General features: G+C 39.8%; 2 long non-coding RNA genes across 2 annotated transcripts in view; both read right to left on the bottom strand.

Annotated features, from left to right (window-relative positions):
- Nucleotides 1-10,829, bottom strand: part of LOC309659751 — a 701,522-nt gene that overhangs the window by 261,584 nt on the left and 429,109 nt on the right. The window lies entirely within an intron of this gene.
- The window catches only part of LOC309659736, a 457,573-nt gene that overhangs the window by 101,004 nt on the left and 345,740 nt on the right, over nucleotides 1-10,829 (bottom strand). The gene's annotated exons all lie outside the window — the stretch shown is intronic.

Raw genomic sequence — 10,829 nt, 5'->3', positions numbered from 1 at the left:
AGAAAGAATGAAGTAGCTTTGTTGATCCTATAAAGAGTTCCAAGATATATTGTTTAATTTAAAAAAGAAAAAAGAAACTAGGTGCCAAGCCATACATGTAGGAAGCTCTAATTTGTGTAAACATAAAATGGGATACACAGACATGTATACATCTATGTATTATGCATGTGTCACAGACACACCTCTCATGCTTGTGTATGCCTAGAGCAGTTCTGGAAAATGGTTCCCTCTAGGGAGGAGAAGTGAGGAACTAGGCAGTTGTTGGTGGAGACTTATTATTATATACAATTTTTGATGATTGTGTCCTTTTTTACCATGGGCATATATGATTTTTGTAATAAAAGCAAGTTCTAAAAAATAGGTGGGAATTTATAACATATAATATATAAATGTAGGACTTCAAATTAATAGGGAAAAAATGAATTATCCAATAGATAGTATTGATACAACTGGATGGGCAGTTAGAATAAATTTGGATACACCAAAATAAATTCCAGATGGATCAAAGTTTTAAAAGTAATAAAAAAATAAAACCATTAATGTTCTTGAAGAAGATGGTGATAATTTTTTATAATGTTGGATCAGGAAATAACTTCTAATCATGTAATGAAAATACATAAAAACTGAGCAATTCAACTACAAAAAGTAAACTTTGGCTCAGCTAAAAATATAAACAAAGTTGAAAAACAAGCAAAATGGGAAAAATATTTACAGGACAAATGATAGATCACAACTAAATACTACTGACTAAATATTCTTACAAATCAATAAAGAAAAGACCAATAACAAAAAAAAGCACAGGACGTTAACAGACGATTCATAGAAGTAAAACATTCAATGCATTAAAAGATTTCAACCCTGCTAATAATCAATAAAATGTGAATAAAACAATAAATTTTATTCTTCACCCAGAAGATGGACAAAATTAAATGTTTAAGTTAATATAACTCAGTGTTGTTGAGCATCAGTTTTCTCACACACTATTTAGTGGAGATGAAAATTGGTGCTTTCTCTGAAAGTCACTTTAGTAGTTAAAATGTACAATGTGTGTACTATTTGTTCCAGCAACTCCGCATTTAGAATTTACTCTGAAGACATAATCACTCAAGTTCAAGCTGATAAGTCTCAGTGATGTCCATCACAATGTTGTTTAGAACAGCACACACACACAAAAAGAAAACAACTGAAATGTTCATCAATGGTGTATTCATCATGTAAATAATGGAACCTACTAGAATGGGATGTAATATAGACCTTTAAAATAATGATATAGATGGGACTTCCCTGGTGGCGCAGTGGTTAAGAATCTGCCTGCCAATGCAGGGGACATGGGTTCGATCCCTGGTCTGGGAAGATCCCACATGCCGTGGAGCAACTAAGCCCGTGTGCCACAACTACTGAGCCCATGTGCCACAACTACTGAAGCCCGCGTGCTCTAGCGCCCGTGTACCCCAACTACTGAGCCTGCATGCTGCAACTACTGAAGCCCGTGTGCCTAGAGCTCATGCTCCGCAACAAGAGAAGCCACCACAATGAGAAGCCCGTGCACCTCAACGAAGAATAGCCGCCGCTCGCTGCAACTAGAGAAAGTCTGCACGCAGCAATGAAGACACAACGCAACCAAAAATAAATAAATAAATAATGATATAGAGCTGTAAGTTGAGACATGTGAGTTTCTCCTTGCTCCATTGTCAAGCACTTAAAAGCAAATTGAAAAGCACCATGGAGAGCACAAAATATTGTACAAGGAGAGGTCTCAGAAGGCTGCTCATTCAAACATTTACAGTGGTTTTTATTGAGTAGGAGGACTTCCAGTAATTTTTATTTTCTCTCCTATATTTTAAGATTAAATCAGAGTATGTATCATTTTACCCCCACCCTCCAATGAAATGAATACTGTGCTGACATTAAAAATAATGTAGAAAAAATTGAATACCAAGAAAAGATGTTTACAACTTATTAAATAGAGAAAATAGGTTACAAACTAGTATGTCCAGAATTATCTCATTTTTAGAATGAAGTATAGAAATATACATTCACATACATGCATTTGTGCCTGGAAAATACTAACTTAAATATGTTAAAAGTGATACTCTCCACATGGTGGGATTTTAGGTGACTTTTTCTAAGATATTTTCTATGTTTTCTTTAATGAAGTTGTATCACTTTTAATGAAAATTATCACTGCTATTTCTTTTAAAATTATTTTAAGGATAAAAATGTCAAAATCTGAGCTTAGTGTGAAAACAAAAATTTATTCTCTCTTAAGTTACTTCTTAACCCAACGTTTAAAAGCCAGGTTACAAAATGGCAAGGGAGGAGTTGGGTCACCATGGGGAAAACTGTATTATTCACAGATACGCCATAACTACCTTATGTTGTGTATAGAAACAATTATCACTTGATAAACTCCCTCACCAATATCAACAACCATAGGTACAGACAAGCTTCCACCTAGGACCTAGGACTTGTAAACAGTACAAGGTCTCAAATCAGTAGTCACATTAGTCCTTTTAAGCTTCATGGGCCAAGAAGGATAGAGGGTTAAACTGGGTATCAAAACTGCAGAAAAATCTGGAGTTTGTTTTCACACAAGATCCCAAATCTCACTCTCTTGTAAACCAGAATTTGAACAGTAGAAGCCCTTTTCATAGAGAACCAGGGGTTTTCAAGTTCTGATTTTATTTCTGATTTGCTTTTCATTATTTCCTGAAGCTATTGATGTTTCAGAGGCAATGTGGGAAGTGAGAGAGCCCTGGGAGAGTTTCAGGCTTTGAATTTCGGAACTCAACCATTCAGAAGTTCATACTCCTGTTCACAAAAACAATGTCGTGGGGTCATTTTGGCCATTGGAGCGTCTTGTACGAGGGCTGGAGCTTGGGTCCTGTGTGTGTTTGCTGCAGTAGCCTTTCACCTCTTCCACACTTTTCTTTTTCTCGTTCTTTTTCCCTTTATATCAACATGTTGTAGCCTGTGACACCAGCTAAATTAATCACTCACTGCACTCAGGGAAATCACCGCAGGATATAGAATAACAAAGACAACAAAATTATTGCAAGGCTGGAGAGAAGGGACTGGCTTGTGAATAAAGTCAGCACACCCTCACCAGCTGTGTCCTTGCAGGGGCTGGAGTGGCAGATTAAATTGAGACTGTTTTTTATTCTATTTACGTGGATCTGAGAATGGCCACAATACAGTACCAAGGACCCCTGATGAAGGGAAATCCCTTCAGAATGCTCAGCCTATTGTCAGAACTGAGGCTTACCCAAGCTTCAGGGTTACCCAGGGGTGTCCTCTTTGGGTTCCCCTTGGGCAAGCTCTGCTTGGGCAGATCCAGCTGAGTAATTGCTGAGCTGCCACGATCCAGAACGTACGGAGTCCTTAAGTCAGAGCCAACAGAAAAATCAAATCTCTAGCAGCCAAGAAGGCATGGCTCAAGTCCTAGCGGGCTGACCATTGGCACAATAGCCCAAGAAAAGATGGAGAGGGTGTGGGTGTGGGCTTCTTTGGCCCAGGGGAAAAGCAACTCCTGACGACAAATGTGGGCTGGATACAGGGCAGGGTGGTGAGTTCACCAGTTGTTCTATTACACTCCTGAATTGATGGACAGATGTCGACCTGCAGGGGGCTGTCCAAGTGTGACCTAGTTGGACCTTCCTGTTAAGCATATCTCCCAACAACTTAGATAAATGCAGAGAAGGCAACCTCATGAAACCAGCAGTGGGCGTACAGCTGAGAGGACTAGTAAGGATACAGGATGACAGCATTAAGATTCAAAAGCTACTTTAAAGCCACAAACAAGAAGTCAAAAACAATAAAAGGAAATATAATGAGGATGATAATAAATCATAAACAGAAACAAACATAAACATAAACTTCTGTGTTTGGGTTCAGAAAATCAACTAAATGAGGGAGATTTAACTTAACAGCAAAGTCACCCCAAAGAAGTTCTAGGGTCCTGAAGAGCCAGCTGAGTGACATAGGCATTAAGCTCGTGCCCATGGAAGAATAGAGTTTGGAAGAAGGGGAGTAAGAGTTGTGTGGTCCTCAGCACTGGTCAGACCACATCAGAAGAAGGTTCCACCTTTGGTGGACTGACATGAGCAGGAAAGCATTCAATACATTCTGGGGAATATTAGAGAGCAGAAATAGGGCTGGTCTGGGAAAATGAAAGAGAGCAAAACTGGGGCTTGTTGTGGGGTGAATTCTGTCCCTCCAAATTCATATGTTAAAGCCCTAACACCCAGTACATCAAATGTGACTTATTTGGAGATTGGGCCTGTACAGGGTGATTAAATTTAAATGAGGGCATTCGGCCCTAATCCAATCTGACTGGTGTCCTTATAAAGAGAGGAGATTTGGACACAGAGAAAGATACTAGGGGTGCACGTGCACAGAGGAAAGGCCATGTGAGGATGCAGCAACAAATGACCATCTGCAAGCCAAGGAGAGAGACTTCAGAAGAAACCAAATCTGCCAACACCTTGATCTTGGACTTCTAGTTTCCAGAACTGTGAAAAAATAAATTTCTGTTGCTTAAGCCACCCAGTCTGTGATATTCTGTTATAGCAGTTCTTACAAACTATTACAGGGTTCAAAAGAAAATAAATGTTTCCTAACCCATTGGCAGAGAGAATCTAGGCTACAGTGACAAATGATAAGGACTCCTTCCTTGACCAAACTTTAGTCAGGTTCCTCTTCTCAACTAGACTTTGACCTTGGCCTGCTGGGCCAAGTTTTCACAAAGAATCCTACCAAGCCAGTTTATTGAGAATTCCCCTATCTTTGATATCTAATGAAGTTCCTCTTAGCAATTGTCCATCCACTGTGTCCCCTCACTCTGCCTATTGGCTATAAATCCCCAGTTGTCTTTGCTGTATTTGGGGTTGAGTTCATTCTGTACTGGTGTCTCTCTCCCCTACTGCATTAGCTCAGATAAAATCTGTCTTGCCCTCTTTAAGAAGTGCCCAGTACAAAATTGCTGTTTAACACAAACAACCTCAAAATCTCAGTGTCTTAATGACACATGTTCAGTGTACTTTCATGCTACTTGTGCTGTGTGGGTCAACTGTGGACTCGCTCACTGCAGTCACTCAACGACCCAAGGTGATGTTGTACCATCTTGAGATACGCTTCCACAGTCCTCAAATCAGGGGGCAGAGCCATGGTGAAACAAGCACTGGCCTTAAAGCCCTCTGCCCAGATGTGATCTTTACTTCTGCTCACATTTTACTAGCCAAAGAAAGTCACATGGCCACACCTAACCTCATCATGGTGGGGAAAGTGAAATTCTACTGTGAGCCTACAAGAAGGAAATTTGAAATATTTGTTTTTACCCTGAAGTCTACAGCTAGTTTTTTTTTTTTTTGGAAAAAATTAAATTAGTTCATGTTTATACTCTAACAGGTTGAGGTTCCTCTAGAAAGCGGTTTTATTAAGATAAATAAGATGTTGTGATGATGCTCATGATCTAGAGGAAGAGACAGACGTGTCTACCACTAACTTTAAGTCAGTGTGGTACCTGGTGCTTCACTGTCAGCCCCATCATTCTGTGTTACCTAGAGCATCTACTCTTTCCTTGACCCCCTGAAGAGACGCCTTTGGCCACCACTGATTGGGCTAGGAGTAGGTACCTCATCCAGGGTGACTTGATTGAACTAAACCAGTTAAATTCTTATTCTTGGAAGTTTGAACTAAAGGGCAGAAAGTCTAGCTACTTAGTGTGGCCAGTTTACACCTTCTGATAGGGTGCTTCTGGGGACCACAGAACTGGCCCTTGTGACTTGGGTCCACACACCCTTTCTGTGTGTGGCTCCAACAGCCTAAGCCCCATCAGCAGACCTGGTTCTATTTGTGTGGCTTCAGAAAAATCACACTGATCCAAAGAAGAGGGGATATATGTATACATATAGCTGATTCATTTTGCTGTACAGCAGAAACTAACACACCATTGTAAAGCAACTATATGCCAATGAAAATTAATTCCAAAAAAAGAAAAATGATACTGAATGATTCTGGAACAGAGTTATTGAAGAGAGAGTTCTTTAATTGAAAAGGCAGTTGGAGGAGAGTCTCAGCATTCCTTTCCAACTGTGAGAGTGTGGGTACTATTACTCAGAAACCTTACCAGAGTTGAATGTGTGGTAGGATGAGATGCCCAGAGTTGTAAGATGAGACATTTCTACGAACAGTATTCACTTCAATTTCTTATATTCCTATAACCTGGGTCTCTACATCTTGTCACTGGCTGAGTCACCTTCACTAAAATGTAGACATTTAACCCCATGCAATGGGAACTTGGAGGAAGGCACCAGGCTTTGATATATCTTTTGAACTTTTAGGGAGTATCAGGAATATTAATGCTCACTTTCCTGGGATACAGGCCATTGATCAGTCTGTACAGTGTGAACTGGTATTTGTGTGTGTGGGTGTGTGTTTGGCTCTGTAAGTGTTCCTGTCATCAACGCCACCTCCCTCTCCCTCACACAGCTTGTTGGAGTCCTTTTATGTTAACACCCTCTGTAAGAAGCCTTCAGTTTGGTAGCACTGCTCACTCCAAACAAAAGCATCAGAAAACAATGCACACCCCTGCCCACCGGTAATCAGAGCAATTACTTAATGAGCTCATCTCTATTTCCTCTAGGGTGGGCTAATTAAAAGGCTTCCATGCTGTTGTCAGGAATGGACAAAGTGTGTTTTGTACTACTTTATGGAGAAGCTGAAAGCTAACACTGGTTTCTACGTGGAAACATTTTCAACATTCACGGAATTCTTCTCATCTCTGCCCTTCTAGGGTGGGCTCAGTTGTTGGCCATGATTGAAAAGGCAGGGCAGACAGTGAGGATGTGGCTTGCACCTTATTTTGAAGACAGGTTGTCTAGAGCTATAGAGTGGTGGTTCTCAAACTTTAGCGCCCATCAGGATCCCTCGGAGGGCCTGTTAAAACACAGCCTGCTGGCCCCTCCCCAGAGTTTCTGATTCAGTAGGTCTGGGATGGGGCCCAAGAACTTGCACTGCTTCAAAGAAGCTCTTTCTTCTCCTGTTCCCACTGCTCCTTAAGGCAGCAGGAACACAGCTTTTCCAGTGGAGCTCAAGGGAAAGAATTAGCCTTAGACATTGTTATTTTGCAAGATGGAATAGATGCTAACGCACTTGACTCAGGTAGAAGGGATGTAAACTCAGGGTTCAAATCCCAGTTCTGCCACTTGGTTGTTAGATGACCTTGGGCTGATTACTCAGTTCTCTGATTCTCAGTGTCCTCATCCATAAAATGGGGGCACACACTTGATTTATTTATTTTTATAAATTTATTTATTTATTTTTGGCTGTGTTGGGTCTTTGTTGCTGCATGCGGGCTTTCTCTAGTTGCGGCGAGTGGGGGCTACTCTTCGTTGCGGTGTGTGGGCTTCTCATTGTAGTGGCTTCTCTTGTTGTGGAGACTGGGCTCTAGGCGCGTGGGCTTCAGTAGTTGTGGCACACGGGCTCAGTAGTTGTGGCACACGGGCTCTGGAGTGCAAGTTCAGTAGTTGTGGTGCACGGGCTTAGTTGCTCCACGGCCTGTGGGATCTTCCCAGACCAGGGCTCGAACCCGTGTCCCCTGCATTGGCAGGCAGATTCTTAACCACTGTGCCACCAGGGAAGTCCCTTACCTGGGCAGTTTTGAGTGATTTTTTTCTTCCTGAAGGTTCATGTAATGCTCATGTGATGAATGTCATGCACCATTTTCTTTATGCTACAGTGCATTCCTTAAAAAGATTTGTTTAAGATGAGTCAAGTCTTAAGAGACAAAGGATAACTTTACTTTGCCAGCAACTTTGCAGGCAGGGAACTTTTTTAATAAACAGAAAAAAGAAAATAGAAAGCTCCAAAATTTACTTTCTTCCATGGAAACATTTTAGCACAGGGAGGAAAAAGTACGTTGATACAGTACTACTTTCTAAACTTGTGCATTGAAAGCACACACCCAATTTATACCAAGAGACTACAGTGAAAATATTTAAGTGCAACAGCTCAGTGACAAAAGAAAGTTCTGGAAAGAAGAGCGTAGAAGGGTATGGAGTTGTCTGATTCTCTGTGCTCACATCCACTGCCTTCTCAAGCCCAGTCAAAGTTATTAATCCTGCTCTTGGCGCTGGTTAAAGAAAATCACCTTAAAGAGAATATCTCCCATACTTATTTCCTGCCAAGCTTACTCAGAAACCCAAACAGTTTCAGTTAATTATGACTTCGGAGTCTTTATCAACGGCTCTACTTTATTGAGCCATTATTATGTGCCTGACTTGAGGCTGTTTATTTTGTATACATTATCTTAGATAATACTCACAACAACCTAGAAAAGAGGTACTAAAATTTCCCCCAATTTACAGATGTGGAAACTGAAGCCTGCCCAAGTTTGTAAGAACTAGACACTCAGAACCTGAACTCAGGCCTGCCTGACACATTGAAAATCTATAAGGCCTTTCTAACCTATTCATCTCTTTCCCTCTCCGTTCAAAGGACACCAAATGCTGGAAAGATAGTTCTATAAAAATCAGAACAAATTGGATTCAATTGTCAGGCCTTCTCTTAGCACAAGAAACCCAGTTTTTCATGAACCTGGAAACAATGTCACAGTGAAACATGAAGATGCCCAATGGTTAGAACTGTACTTAGGGGTTGATTAAAGAGCATTAGACCACAGACATCTCATTCATGCCTAAATATCTTCAGTCTCTGCCATGGCAGCACCTGGCATTTTCTAAAGAGAATAGCAAACTACTAAAATGCACAGGATCTCTTCCAGCCTCTAACTTCTATTGGGGAAATTTAACCCTTTAAGAGTCAAGGTCTTAAAACTGAAGTGAAAAATGAAGGTTGATATTTAGAGCTACTTAGTATTCAATGGCATAACTTCCCAAATACACACAAATTTGATGTACTTTTGATTGAACCCATAATTACAAAATTTGTTTAAACCTGTTATATTATCTTCTTATTTGACACAATATGGCACAATTTTGTTATAGGATTGAAAACCAAATAAGACAACTACAGTTGGTAGCATTTCAAAGAAATATTCCCTTTAAGATGAAATCAATCCTGTTTCAAGTTTATTCCCCTGCTTTATGATTGAGGCTCTAGGGGTGTATTTTGCTGAAAAATGCCTTTTTGATTTTTTAGAAATTCTTTAGATTAATATGCAGCTGTCATTGCAAGGCAAATCTAGATCTGCTTTTATGTTTCCTCTTTCCCCAGGCTGCAACTAGTGTCTGCCTCTCCAGGAGAGACAGTCCATTCATTTCTGATTGGGGCTTGATATTCCAGGTCAGACAGCAAAGAATTCATCAACTCATCATCATTTAAAGCATGTCACACTTTGTCTATTTACTTTGACTGAATACATTTCTTTGCTTAGTATGTCCAATATCTTGGTCTTAACATTTTGTTGCTGTCTATTTTTAATTCCTGTTCTCACACACACCCACATACACACACACACACACACACACTGTGAACCATACCATATTATCACAATTCTCAACATAGCAAGAAAACAATTCCATGCTTTGATGTGTTTCTGAGTATATTTTCAGCATTTATTTAATTTTACTCAAGCTTTCCTTCATGTCTTTCCTTCTGTTTCAATTTAAAGGGCAATGGACTTTCCTCTTGTGTTTTAACTACTGGCATGTATTCAATTCTCTCCCTCTCTAATTCCTCTTTTACAGATGCAAGCTTGTTTATCTAAGCATTTCAGATGTCTCTCTCAAAGGTAGATTTACACCTTGTCCCCATAATATGAAAACACAAGGAGGTGCAAAATAAAATAAAAATTTCCTGAAACTGCTTCATCATAGATGTTGGAAACAAACAATGTTTAAAACACCTAAACAATCAAATATAGCTGCCCGTCAATTCCATAGCCTTTGAAGGATACACATTTGTGTTGATTCATTTAAAGAGGGAGCATCTTCATTGTACTTCTTTAGATTGAATGTGCACTGTGACTCTTTTGATTGAACAAGATGTGTCGATGACAGAAAGCTTGGGAGCTTTGTTTGTAAGAAATGAGAGCATCTTTCCATGATATTAGTTACAATCTAACTAGGGCCAACTGTCTGTCTTTTGCTCCTTTTAACACTTGAAAAGAAATCTGGAAAGTATAAATTCCATTTTGTCAGTTGTCAAGAGAAAATATTAAAACACTAGCGTGGGGTCGGCATGCCATGGACCAAATCCTTTCCTCCTCTTATTTTTGTAAATGCAGTTTTGTTGGATCACAGCCACGCCCATTGGCTTACATACTGTCTGGATGTTTTCATGCTACAGCAGCAGAGTTGAGTAGTTGAGACAGAGACTGTATGGTCCACAAAGACTGAAATATTTACTATCTGGTCCTTTACAAAAGGTTTGTCAACCCCTGATATAGCTGTTCAGAAATGGTGATATTTTAATGCCTTTCTTTCTGAAGAAGAGTGTCAGGTGGTCTTGCTCATGGGTCTAAGAAAACATGGACTATCAGAGATGTTGTTTTAAAGGCTCCACAGCAGGGCAGATTATTTACAAAAGAATGATGCCTGCTTAGAATTTATAAGGACATCCCATTATTAGTCAACCAGGACAATAAAATGTCTCTAAAATAGGGTAAGCATATAATTTATCATCCAAATCAGAGTGCTTTCAAAACTAAAAGGGATACTATTAATAATTATTCTGAGAGAGCAGACATAAACTAGGACGGTCCCAGGCAAACCAAGATGTGTGGTCACCCTAAAAGGGTGCATCACTGCACCAGATTCAGTAAAATCATAATGTGCAAGATAAATACATATGGTTTTCAGTTCATTTCT

Source organism: Balaenoptera physalus (assembly GCF_965194825.1).
Source record: "Balaenoptera physalus genome assembly, chromosome: 4".
In the NCBI taxonomy this organism is placed as follows: domain Eukaryota; kingdom Metazoa; phylum Chordata; class Mammalia; order Artiodactyla; family Balaenopteridae; genus Balaenoptera; species Balaenoptera physalus.
Note: the sequence above shows the minus strand (reverse complement) of the source record. Positions and strands in the feature narration are given on the sequence as shown.